We start from the raw sequence: 13671 nt of genomic DNA on the forward strand, positions 1-13671 counted from the left end.
TTAGTCCAGACTACTGAATTACAACAAAGTTGCTTCTGTACCAGTTACAAACACTGTTAGATTGTATTTTTGAAAGTATGCCTTGTGTATTTTATTAAAATTTGTTTTACATTTGTTAAAAATGATGAATATAACAAGTGTGGAATTTCCCAATAACCTGTAGGTGATAACTTCCTTAACATTAGTATCAATTGTCTGATTTATATAGTTATCATCTCGTAGGAAAGAATAGAGAACATGGAAATCCATTTTGCCAATGTCAGTAAAAAATTCATGTTAAATAAAAATACTGAACAGTAAACACTTTATAAATATTAATAGTTCAGCTGTGATTTTGTTTATCTAATTTCTGATCAACCATGTCTGAAATCAATGTAAATAAGTTCCCATATCAAGAAGGTCCACAGTCTAATGTCATGAAACTATCCCAAGGTGATTCACTAATGTCAGGGAGGAAATTAAAATAAAACTTAACTATTCAACTTCTTACTTTGTCAAATGGGAGAGAACCACAATGCAAAAACTAGTCACTACCACAACTAAAGTCAGGAAGTGATAGTTCAAAATTTTAATGGGAAAGGTCCATAAAAGGTCTGAAATGTGAAAATAATTAATATTTGAAAATAGAATTGAAGCTGTAAGGAACATTAAGGCTTAAGAAATTGAAGCTTCATACAATACAAAAAACATCATTCCTGAAGTCTTACCTGCCATGTACTTCAAAGAACAGTATATTGCTACACAAAAACGTCACCTTCAACTACGATGATCTCCTGATTTAAAATTTGTAACATATGCTGACAAGTAATCCTGGTCATCTCAATTCTATTTTATAAACAATTAAATATCATACATGCTTGAAGAGAAGATGAGGATTTTAGTCCCTTCTCTCTAAGCAAGTCTCTCAAAATTCAAGGATAACTTGCTTCCACTCCAGTAGGCTCTGAAAGATAGATAAACATGGAAACCACACATTCTGTCACAGGTAGTGCAGGTGAATTCGATTCATGCCAAATGTTATTAAAAAAAAGCTGAGAACACCGGATACTTCAAAGGACTAGATGGCATCCCAGTTCTACTGAAGAAGACCTGCACTCTAGACCAAGTTGCACTTTTGCCCAAGCCCCTTCTAAACAGTTAGAACCCAGGCACCTACCCAGCAATGTAGAAAATTGGTTAGGTATATCCTGTTCATAAAAAAAAGACAAATCCAATCAGGCTAATTACTGCCCAATCTGTCTACTTTCAGCAGCAAAGTGATGGAAGGTGTCACTGTCAGTGTTAACAAGTGGCATTTACGCGTCAATAACAGCTCATAAATACAGGTTTCATCAACACCATTCATCTCCAAACCTCAACACAGCCTTAATCCAAATATAGACCAAAGAGCCAAAGTCTAGAGGTAAGAGAAAGTGATTGCTCTTGGCATCAAGAGAGCATTTGACCGAGTGTGGCATCAAACAACCCTGGTAAAACTGAAGTCATCAGGCATTGAAGGGAAAACACTCAATGGCTGGAGTCATTCCTCACACACAGGAAGATAGTTATGATTGTTGGTGATCAATCATCATAGCCTAGGACATCACTGCAGGAGTTCCTCAGGGCAGTGTACCAGTCCCAACCATCATTAGTTGTTTCATAAGTGGCCTTCCTTCCATCATAAAGACAGATGTGGAGATGTTCACTGAATATTTCATAATGTTCAGTTCCATTTGCACTTCCTCAGAAAATGTAGTAGTCCATGCCTAATTGTAACATGACCTACTAGACAATATTCAGGCATGGACTGATTAATGGTCAATAATATTGTGCCTCAAATGGCCATCTCCAACAATAGAGTCCAAATACCCACCCTTAACATTCGAAGTCATTACCATTACTGAATACCTTAGCATTGATGTCCTGTAGTGGGGTGGGGGATGAGAAAAGAGGTGATCACCATTGACAACAGACAACTGGACCAACTACCTACATACTGTGGCTACAAGGGCAGGTCAGGGGCTGGGTATCCTGTGACAAGCAACTTACCTCCTGACATCTCAAAGTACTTCCGCCATCTGCAAGACACGGGTTAGGAGTGCGATGGAACTCTGCGCTTGCCTGGGTAAGTGCAGTACTAGCAACGCTCAAGAAGCTCAGCACCATCCATGACAAAGGAGTCCACTTGACTGACACCCCACCTACCACCCAAAAACTTCATTCCCTCCACTACTAGTGCATAGTATCTCAATATGTATCATCTACAAAATGCACTGATTACTCAGTTAACCTACTCTGACTGCAATTCTCAAACCCATTATCTCATCATCATGAAGGACAAGGGCAGCAGATATGTGGGACCACTACCAACTGCATGCTCTCCTCCCAATCTTGGCTTGTAAATATATCACCTTATTTTACCATCGCTGGGCATAAATCCAGGAACTCTGGTATTGCCTCTGGAAAACTGTAGCAGTTCAAGAAGGCCCACTTTCTCCAGAACAAATAGGCTTGGACAATAAATGCTGGGCTCACCAGTGACAACCAAATATTAAAAACCCAAATTAACATAAAATATCATAGAAAGGGGGGATTCATTATGTTCTCAATACCCAATGGCAATTACTGCCCTGTAATTTCCTCTATGGTCTTTTTGATGACTCATACATACACTATCAAGTAACTGAAGTCCCCTTCATTTACCATGCACATTTGATCTAAAAAATCCACTAGGATATTGCTTACATTTTATAGGAACAGAGGATCACCTGCCATCGATTTTAAAATCCCATGGAATACTACATACATCTCTTGTTGACTGTAAGTACACCAAATAAGTAGGTAGTCGAGGATCAGCTATGATCATTCTGAATTATGACACAGGTTATGTAATTTCAGCTCTCCCCTATCCTCTTCATCATTTCTTTATTCTCTCTTATGCAATAGTTTGTACCATCTTAACATAATGAAACTTTCACAATAGTTTACAATATTCAATATTAAATGATACAGTGGGAAGGGTATGGGGTGGGGGAGTGGGAAGAGAGGAAGAAAAGTCTGCTGACAAGCAAGCCATCTAAGCTCACTGATTGTCCACCCATGGGGCATTTCTTTTATTGCAGTGAACCCCAGACAGTCTTCTGATGGGAAGCCTGCTCCGAGGTGATTACAGAGGCTTATTGTGACACAGGATCTCTCAAGCTAAGGTGGCAAGTTCAGCCATTGGAATGGTTTGAAAACCATACGCCCCATCACATCCCCAGACTCCCCAACAATCAAAAATGTTCCTTAAACATCTGAGAATACCATTCAAAAGCACTTAAATTCTTTCTTCAAATTAAAACACTACAAAATTCACAAGCTTAAAAATAATTCAGTACGTACAAATCGTGTGAATTAAAATCAAATGAAAAGGAAACTAATTTCTTGCCAAAGTAATTTCATCCACAGACTTGCAACAGGTTAAGCTGGTATAGGCTCATCAGGCAGATTTCCCAATCTAAGTGCTAGAAATTCTGCACAGCACTGGTGTCCCAGGATCAGAACACAGCTGCAGCAGAAGATGATCTTAGGAATCCCAAGTTTCTGCTGAGTGAATGAGAGCTGGCAATCACAGTGGAACTGCCAGATTTTAAAAAGTAGTTGCTTCGTGCAAATACCCACAGACTTTCCACGGGCTTTCAATCTTGCAATTTACTGGGATTAGAAATCCCTTTCAGCACAGCGTCCTCTACAGGGAATCTGATACCTGCACGAACAAGGCAAAAAAATGCATTCTATCTTAACTACATATTGCTTTAAACCGACTGAATAACCCCTCCAGAGGCACAAAGAATGTAAACAAGAACGTGCAAGTTGGAACCCGAATTTATGCCTATCGTGTGCAAAATATAGACGAAAAGAAAGATGGGATTAAGAATGAACAAGCAAGAGATTGAGTGAGCAAGTCAGAAAAAGAGTGCGTTGGAGGGAGCCAGAGCAAAGGAGGAGACAAGTGAGCCCAAGAGCATCAGTGCACACAACAGGAGAGAAAGCACAAGCAATTTATGAAAACAATTCCAAAACTCAGACCTCACAGTAGAATGTTCAGCATCTAATGGTTGAGCAAAGAAAATTGGGACATACAAATGGCCTACACTAGAAGAATAAGAAAGTGCCATGGGAGTAATTATAGACTCAACACTTTCAACATCCAATGTGTTAAAGCAATTAAACACATAGAATAGAGAAACAGAATCAACAGAGCCTTCTAATTTACAATGCACTGGTCAGATCACATTTACAAAACAGTGTCCAATTCCAAGTCCCACAAATGTATATGTGCATTGGTCTGAACACAAAGTTAAGCAACAAAAGCAACCCGAAAAATTCAAGCAAGGAGTCATGATAAAAGATTAAATATCAAACCTCACAATCCAGAAAGTTAAGAATGATGAATGGGGGGGGGGGGGGGGGGGGGGGGGGGGGGGGGGGGGGGAGGGGGGGGAAGCGGAAGTGGGGCAGGGGTAAAAGGCAGGCTAATGGCCATTGATAAATATTAAATAGCACAGTTACACACATCCAAAAACAAAAGGATACAAAAAAAATTTGCAAGAGGCAACCTCATCTTAGTTCATGCATCCTTGAAGAACCTAAGCTCTCTGCATTGCAGTGCTCAATTGCTTAAATTAATTGAGTATTTGTATCTCTGATATTCTTGCTAACCTGGTGAACATTTGGTGAGCAAAAAATAGCTACCTAGCATTAATCCTAGTTTTAATTTATCTCCTCATATTAATATGCCTCGCCTGGCATAAATTTTCTAAATTCACCTTTTACAATGCTCATAACCCTCTAAGTCACTTTTCACAAGCTTCCTTTCAAACATGCAAAACCCAGATTTCAGGAAGATTTAATCTAATACAAGAGTTTGACCTGTAACATTTGACTGCACCTCCACCATCTGCTGATTGTCTTTTTTATGACCAAACTGGACAATACTGAATGTGTGGTCTGACAAAGGAACTACAGAGATGAATTATGACTTTGACAACTACTTTGCTAGGTGCCAGGCAACCAGGGTGGAATAGTTATGTACTACCCTATTCTTTATTGGTGCTTTTGAATTGCACACTGAGAGAGCTCGTTTCTGGTCTACTAATGTCAAAATTGTCCAGTGATTTCCTCCAACAGTTATCAATACATTGCCAAGCCACTTCCCTATCTTCTATTAGCACAACTGAATAAGCATCATCCATCTTAGAGAATTAATTTCTTTTGAGCTAGTGTAGGATATCAAATTAAAAATTTTGGCCAGTTATCTCAGTTTTTGGAGGGCATGTTACTCGTATCTTTATCAAGAAATATTTTTTCCAAATATTTACCATCTCATACCTGTTCATTACGACATTTTTATTGTTAGAACTCTTCTCAAGGCTTCAGAGTATTGAAAGATTTATTTTTTCTCTGCTGCATTTCACGTTTATAGCTGTGTCTCTGGGTCTTCCTTTCCTTGTCTAACTATATTCAACATGATGAAATCTTTCCTTTCTTCAGAATTTGCAGGTGCCATTTTCCCCTATTTCACCTTTGATTAGTTATTAAGTTTAGTTTCCTGATTTTGAATGTGCACTTAACCTGCATTTTCAGCATGGTACTTACACAGATGAACCATTTATTGTTTACAAATCACCCAATTTGTTTCAATAAAAACTTGATGTTTTTCTTTCAAAAGCATTAACCATTTTAAATTATGCACCTGTGACTTGATCTTTGATATTTCCAAATCCCAGAACTTGATGAATTTGATTATTCTTCAGTTATCATCTCCAAAAGAGGCAAAACTTACTATTTCTTTAGCTTTGTTTGGGTCATCTACAAATACCAAGTCAAGAGAAGCACTGCCTCGCTGATAGCATTATCTCAAAGCTGGCATGGATGTATCAATTGTGACTCTAAACCAGTTTTAGTTTTTAAATTATTTAATTAATTGATGATTCCCATTAAATAAACTTTTTTTTGCTCTCAAATACCCTTTGTGTCTCTTCCCAGGATAAACAACCCTCCTTTAGTTGGCCTTTCATTTGCAGCATACACCTTGTACAAGATGCTTTCTTACATTAGAAGTATAATTAGTTTACAAAACCGCCTACCATTTCCCCCCTCCCCCAACATCACTTTATATTTATTCCATGTGGCCCTGACATTAAGGGAGTACCATTTATTTATTTGTACACCATTTTTTTTGATCACTTTCAATCACAGGATATTCTATTAACAATTTCTCCCATACAAACAGTTTGTGTTCCAGTTATTTACATCAGATTGGCATACTCTCTTCCTTTCACAAAAACAAAAGCATACAAATAAATATTCTTTCCATTCCCTGTTTTTAAACTTCCAAACAATATTCCTCTATTCAAATTTTAAGAATCCTACCTAATTGAAAAGCAAAAAAACTGCAGATGCTGGAAATCTGAAGTAACAAAAACTTTCTTCCCTGTACTCAGCAGTATACATTATAAAGTAAACTTACTATGCGTTTTTCTAAACCCAGCTAAACAAAAAGACTTCTATATGAAATATACTTAAAACACACGACTTAACATACTCTGGAGCAAAGATCTGCCCAAGATTGATGTCCCTTCAACTTGTAAATGATAATTTAATCTAAATTAGATTTTTTGTCCTTTTAGCTATATCCTTTCCTTAACCTCTTGCTCTGCTGCATTGGTGGGCTATGCCTGGTATGTGCAATTTGCTGAATAGCTTCAAAGGCTTCTTGAGACAGAGTCCTAATGCAAGGTCTCAACCTGAAACATCAACCATCCCTTTGCCTCCACTGATGCTGCCTGACCCCCAAGTTCCTCCAGCAGTTTGTTTTTTTGTTTCATTACTCTGCCGCTTTTGAGGCCTGATCATTCCATTTCTTGGATTATACCATCTTTGGCCCTGAATGTAGTCAATTCTTGCTCAGGTGATTGTGTTAGCACTGGTTCTTCTCTAGGACCAGTGCTAACACAATCACCTGTAATGACTCATTTACCAACTTCTCACTAAACATGCCTTTGATGATCCCTGTACAGGAAAATATAGCCAAGGAACATAAATTTAAATTAGTGAAAAGAAGTTTATCTCACACCCTTTTCATAATTTTAAAACATGGAATATCTTAAATAATTTGCAGGCAGGACAGCAAAATATTGGGAATGGTCAAAATGCAGTTGAAGACAACAAAACAAAAGATCCGAGTTTCAACTGATGTCCTTATTTTATTACTCCTAGCTTTATATCTTATTTGAAGGGAGCAAAAAGAAACCAAAGGATTTATGGGTGAACTAGGCTGCAAAAAGGCAAATTTTGGGTTTTCCCTGACCATTAAAAGAGATATTGAAAACAGACTAAATACTTCCAAGTAGAAGGACAAAGACATTAGGAAGCAAGTTATAGAAATAGGGCAAAACAATCTCCAGAAATCAGGTTTGAGATCGCTGGGCCAAAGTAGAAGGCGGCACTCTATATCAGACCTATATTACAGCCAAACTGAGTTTTGAAAGTGAAACAGCACTCCATTCACAAGCTAGTCATCTTCCTTTCAGGATGGAAAATTCATCAAAAAAAAGATTTTTCCTAAGGTTGCCGACAACCATTAAAAACGTTGCTATTAGGTCAATTATTAATTTCATCCAAGTTTCACTGCAATTATCCAGAAAATCCTGGAAGTTTTGCTTACAGTGATGCCCAAAATGAGATGATGACTGGAGGTGCAATAAAACTCAGAATACAAAGAGCATAAAACACATCATAGGGCAGAAAAAATAACTGAGATCCCAGCTTCAAAGCCCATGAAGAGCTTATAATTCTGCACTTCCTTTCACCCCAGTAAAATTTTTTCCTGAGTGAATCAGGATCAAATCCTGCAAACACTAGCACATACTTGAAATGTCACACAACATTCAGTACTTTTTATAAAGAACTTGTTTGTATTTGCTGAGGTAAATCAATGACTATTTCTGGCAGCTGTATCATCGATACAGAGATCACCCTGATTAGGAAACAAACGTCTGACTTATGTTCATGTCCACAATCCATACAAAAAGGCATAATTGTGGACAAAATATTCATAATTGTAAATTTACTACCAATTTTTAGGATCTGGAAATCTGCTCCAAAGAAAATACCATGAAAAATTCACAAAGCCTCTTAATCAGAATAGGAAATGCAGCATTTTACCCTCAAGCACAATGCTTTAGAAATATAGTTTTTTCTTTCAATAAAATATAAACACACTAGAGCTGCTGCTGTGGCACATCAACAGCCTTAGCAAGTAACAGGTACTTCATTGTGTATGTGACTCATACAATATGTTGTTACTGCTAAGCATATTTAAATACATTGGCAGCTCTTTCACACACCTCAGTGGCAAATCTCACAAACAGAAACATGCTAATGAGGCTGTTATGTCTCAAAAAAATCTTTGGTGAGCATTAGTCACAGCACAAAGTGTCAGTTTAAGTGTATGTCCCTTTTTAATAAGAATCTTTCTTGGTCAGTGCCATATGTTTGAGTGGTCAGCAATGGAAAGCAAATTGAAGTTTGGGATTTAAGATCATTAGTGAATCAGAAGGCCTCTGAATATTAATGATATCTTTGATCTTATTTTAATAACCATGCCTTTCTATAGGTTCTCATTTTAACAGAACATCTGACAGCTTCTTAAAGGTCATTTCCTTCCCAACGGTAATTACACGATTGATTGCATCAAAACCACCAAGATCCCCAAGATTTATTTAATGTCAACTTAAGATCGACTTAATAAGACTACTGAGAATTGAGGTTATATAGTACATTGGAAGGCATGTGTTTTCTTTTGAATTTTTTTTAAAAAGGTGTCCAAAAATTACTTTTTGAGAGATAAAAAAATTTAATACATAAACCCTAAATAGTTCTATAATTGGTTTGGAAAATAATTTTACTGATCAGGAAAACATCTACCTTTCACTGCCCACCTTGTAATTAAGAAAGCATACATCTACAAGTGTCTCAATTTTAAAGCAAAAAGCAGAATAATCTCATGTCAGCAGAATAATCTAATTTAGGTGTAATACACTTTACTCCAAACACAGCACTTAACCTTTGTGTGTGCTGTCTTGTGTACATTATACGAATACAGAATTGATCACACATAATAAAATGTTCATTTTACTGCAACAATGGCATAAATCTTAATCTAATTTTAAAATCACCTGGCATAACTACAATGCCAATCTGCATCAGCAAGCTTGCCACTGAATTCTATTCTTCAGGTTTGCATGAGGTAACATTTACACACATTTACAGGAAATAGATATGTCAAAATGGTACCATCTCAGATTGGGGCTCTGATTTGTTCTTTCGCTCAACTACTTACATCAAATAAGTTAATGCATGGAAAGAAACTTACATACTGTTACATTTTTACAGTGGCAAAATTTAGCACAGAAGTTTAAACTGTTGGTGTAGCGAGCCGAGCTTTGTGTGTGTTTTTTATTCTAACTCATTAATAATCCAAGAATAATTTTAATATCGCAAACCGTAGTAAATTACTTGTTGCACAATTGCTTGCTTCATATTTACAATTGATACTGGGCATCATCAACGATGAGTGTGCGCGCAAGTTGATAAAAATAAAGAAAATAACACCAAAATGAAAAGTAAATCGTCCCCGCAATAATAATTGTTACACAGGAAACTTTGGGTTTTTTTTGCAAATCTTTGTCTGGCTTATTCGCCCTCCAGTTCCACTGTTAAAAGCATTCCATGCAATATACAAACATGCCTTTAAAAATTACCTACTGTCTTCGCCCAACCCACGGAAAACAAATATTGTCCTTTAATTTACTCTGCATTTCTTTGCAGTCCTTGGAGTGGCCTCGCTCCACTGGAAGCATCTTCCCCCTTTCACTAGTAAAACTCCTACCCTTCAGCGCCATGTTACGGAGACATCTCCTCCTATCGTGCGTTTTGGTTTGAAAAAATAAAAAACCGCGCTCGCTCTCTTTCGGTAGTACCTTGGCTCGGCCAGTCGGTGGGTGTCCGCTGTGCCAGGGCCGGGCGACGCTCGCTGTTTTAATTCCCCGCTGCCTGCACTCGCTGTCAAACTCCACACTCCGCCATCTTCCACCGCCGCCGCACAACAACATCCCGCCACGTGACCGGCCAGCCGGCCAACCACGCGCCGTCCCAGCTCCAGCCTAAAAATAGCCTCTTTAGATCAGCGCAGTATGAATAATGCAAGAGCATGTGGCTCAGTGAAGAACAGCAGATGTACTGTGTATGAATGAGAAAACCTGGCAAGCATGGATGCAACATTCTCTTTGCAAAAAAACATCTTATTTTATCATATTAAAACTCTGCACTATCAAATAGTGCACAGAAGCCTTTCCTGGGAAGTAATTGCCAACAAAATACCTTCACTGCAACATTTAGAGAGAGGCTCATTCAATATTTTTGTTAAGATGTCACCTATTTTAGCACATTTTAAAAATAAACACTCCATTTGTTTAAATAGATCCGCAACCTGCTTTACTCATTTTGGTTATAAATCTCGTTTAACATTTCCCATGGCGCCAGCCCTACAAAATATATTTATAGCTTTTTCTCCAACTCGGAATTTGTCATTCTGTTTAGTGCACCCCGATATATCCGAAATAGGTGGAAGAAAACCACTTAAAGGAAACACCTGCTTGGCAAGCAAATTGTACTTTTTAATCCCATCGGCAACCTCATTAAGGTTACGTTTCATCGTCTCAAAAATAACAATTCATAAAACATTCCCATGTAATCTGCAAGATATTGGTCCACAAACGTATTTTTTTTCGGAACGGCACCAATTTCAACGCTCAGATTTTGGCTACGTGCCGCTGCATCCAGAATGCAGTCTATATCTGTGCCTTTCAGTTTTCAGAAATGGAAATGAGCTACCATTCGGGCTCTACACTCGTCTCACAGAAGAAATAGTCGCTGATTTGTTTAAGATGCAGCTTATTGCTACTTTTCATCACATCACCTGCAATTTCGCTGGGCAATCGTCCGCGTTCCTGCCGTCATCACTCTTGGGTCTGTTTGACGAGGAAACGATGTTCACATTTTGGTTGAACATTTGAAACAATTATGAGACGTGTACATTGTAACTGATTCCTCCTTTCGTTGAGACTGCAGTAAGACCACATTTGTGCATTTATGTGAAGTAGTTTCAGAACATCATTGCAACATGACTTTTTTATTAACAATAAGCTGCATCTTAAACAAATCGGCGACAATTTCTTCTGATACATTCCAAATACTGCTCACTACTTAGGAAAAGGTAATTTTACCTAAGGTTGGTTCGAAATTTACTTCTTACTAATTTCCGTTTATGTTATCTCGCCCCACTCTGTTGGTTTACTTTAAACAAACAATTTGCCTTATCGCTATCGTTTAATAGTTTGAATATTCCAAAGGAGGTGCCACTTTATTTCAAGACCGCCAAACAGTAATCTCATTCACTTTTTCTGGTAGCAAATCCCATAGCATTTTTTCGGTATCATGTCCTTCGTCTTCTTAAGCAATTGGGGTTAAGGATGACTTGCTTCCACTCTAGTACTGAGTGACTGGTGAATTCCCTCATTGGTGGAGTGACGGGGCGGTGGTTGGGGAATAGGTGAGGAGCACACCAGCTACCACATGAACTTGACAGACAGGTGTTGGCAAAAGAGAGTCAAGATGATTGGTGACCTGGTTCTGATGTGCAGTCCTAGAACACCCCTTCTCTTAGACAATCATTTCTACCAAATGCTAAATTCAATATAGCCATTGAAAATCAGTTTGAACAATTTCTTTGGCCAAAGGCCTGATGAAAAAAACATCTCAAATTTAGTGATGTTTTGTACATTGAGAGGAAAATCATTGAAGAAGGGAAGGTTTGTTATAGCTTTAATAAGGTTTGAAAGGGTGTTAAATATCCATCCACAATAACCAAAGCCAAGATAAATGAAAGACTGTCATTTAAAGCATAAAATAAAAGCAAGTGTAGAGATGCAAAATCAAGGCTATAGCCACAGCTGGATGTCATTTAATGCTTGCTAAGTGGGCTTGCTGCCATAAAGTGTTAATGTGTGGAAGTATGACCTCTTTGGCACTTTTTTAGATATTATTCAGAAGACAGCAATGTACCTTTCATGATGAGGTGGAAGCTTTTGTATAAAATGTTAGAATGACCTGCAAAGCTGTGGAAATGCCAGTTGCCAGGAAAACCTCAATATCTAATCAACCTATTCCTTTCTATGGTGAACCTGAAAAATTGTTGTCCTTTGCAGACAAAGCTTCTTGATGCATTGTGGCAGGCGCTTGTAACCGATGGGGTCTTTGATAGATTTGGTGGACCAAAAGTTAATGTAATATTAATCTTCACTCACGAGAAGAGTGGGTTCTGTGATATATTTTCTCCAGTTCAGCCAGCAGAAGATGATGTATCTATGTAGCAACATCTTTTATGAGTGGATGCACAAAAGTAGTTGTCCTCTGAGATGCACAGGAATAGCAACTGAAATCACGATGGCAATAAGAAACAGTTGGGAAAAAACATTGCACTGCAAAAATTTAGGGCCAAACAGCAAAACGTCAATGCACCAATGAAAATGCTGATAATACGATTTAATAAGCAAAAGCACCTAGAATTTCCATCCAGCAATTATAAGGTGATTTTCAACATATTTGTGCCTACACAACATACTACTACACTTTCACATTGGCCATGCTACTTGCAAAAAGCAGCAAGAAAGGCACTAAATTTAGTGTGGGAAATATTGACATAATTTTTGAAGCTCCCCTGAGGTTTGAACTCATCAGCTTTACAATCTAAAAACCCAATATTTTCGGAACCATAAATCAGGCACACTAAACTATGTGCCCAATTTCAGAATGTGTAGAATCCCACAGAAACATAAATCCATAATTCTAGTCATAAAGTCTACAATACAGTTTTTTTTGTCTAAACATTAAATGCAAAGAATCAGCTTATGCTCTTAAATCTTTTACGTAAATCTCATGGGTGATTTCTACTCTCTAGGTATACTTAACTAACAATATTGGGTTGGTAGTGTCTCACACAGATCATATGATTTTCCTTATTTCCCAAAGTCAATTAAACATTGGTGAGGAATATAATGGCCAGCCAATCAAGAGTCATTGATTTTACAATATTGCCAAATGTTAAAACTATCATCGCTTGCTATGCTAATTCAATTGTACATTCAGGTTCATCTTTTTAACCTAAGCAATATTTTATCTTTATATCACTATTAAATGTAATTTGCTATATGACTGCTGAATTACTTAAGCTGTATCAATCATGGTCCATATTTTAAAGCCATTAGCAAGTTTGCTCACCTTCACTTGGTTTTGGTAACCAGGACATTTGTAAACAAGGTGAGGGCCAGATATAATCCTAACTGTGGCCACACGCAAAATGCTGGAGGAACTCAGTGAGTAAAGCAGCATCTATGGAGGGAAATGGACAATCAACATTTTGGGTCAAGACTCTTCATCAGGACTGGAAAGAAAGAGGGGAGATGCCAGTATAAAAGGGTGGGGTGAGGGCATGGAGTAAGAGCTGGCAGATGATAGGTGGATCCAGGTGAGGGGGGTGATAGGCAAATGGGGGAGGGGGAGAATGCGAATGATGTAAGAACTAGG

At 37.9% G+C, this 13671-nt stretch overlaps 1 protein-coding gene across 1 annotated transcript in view; it reads right to left on the minus strand.

The window, feature by feature from the left end:
- The window catches only part of hdac5 (histone deacetylase 5), a 237519-nt gene extending 227376 nt beyond the window's left edge, over window positions 1-10143 (minus strand). Inside the window, exon 1 of the mRNA XM_052038495.1 lies at window positions 10008-10143. The gene's annotated coding sequence lies outside the window, so the exon portion shown is untranslated. The remainder of the gene's footprint in view (window positions 1-10007) is intronic.
- Window positions 10144-13671: the final 3528 nt, after the last annotated feature.

Source organism: Pristis pectinata, chromosome 25 (assembly GCF_009764475.1).
Source record: "Pristis pectinata isolate sPriPec2 chromosome 25, sPriPec2.1.pri, whole genome shotgun sequence".
Classification (NCBI taxonomy): Eukaryota; Metazoa; Chordata; class Chondrichthyes; order Rhinopristiformes; family Pristidae; genus Pristis; species Pristis pectinata.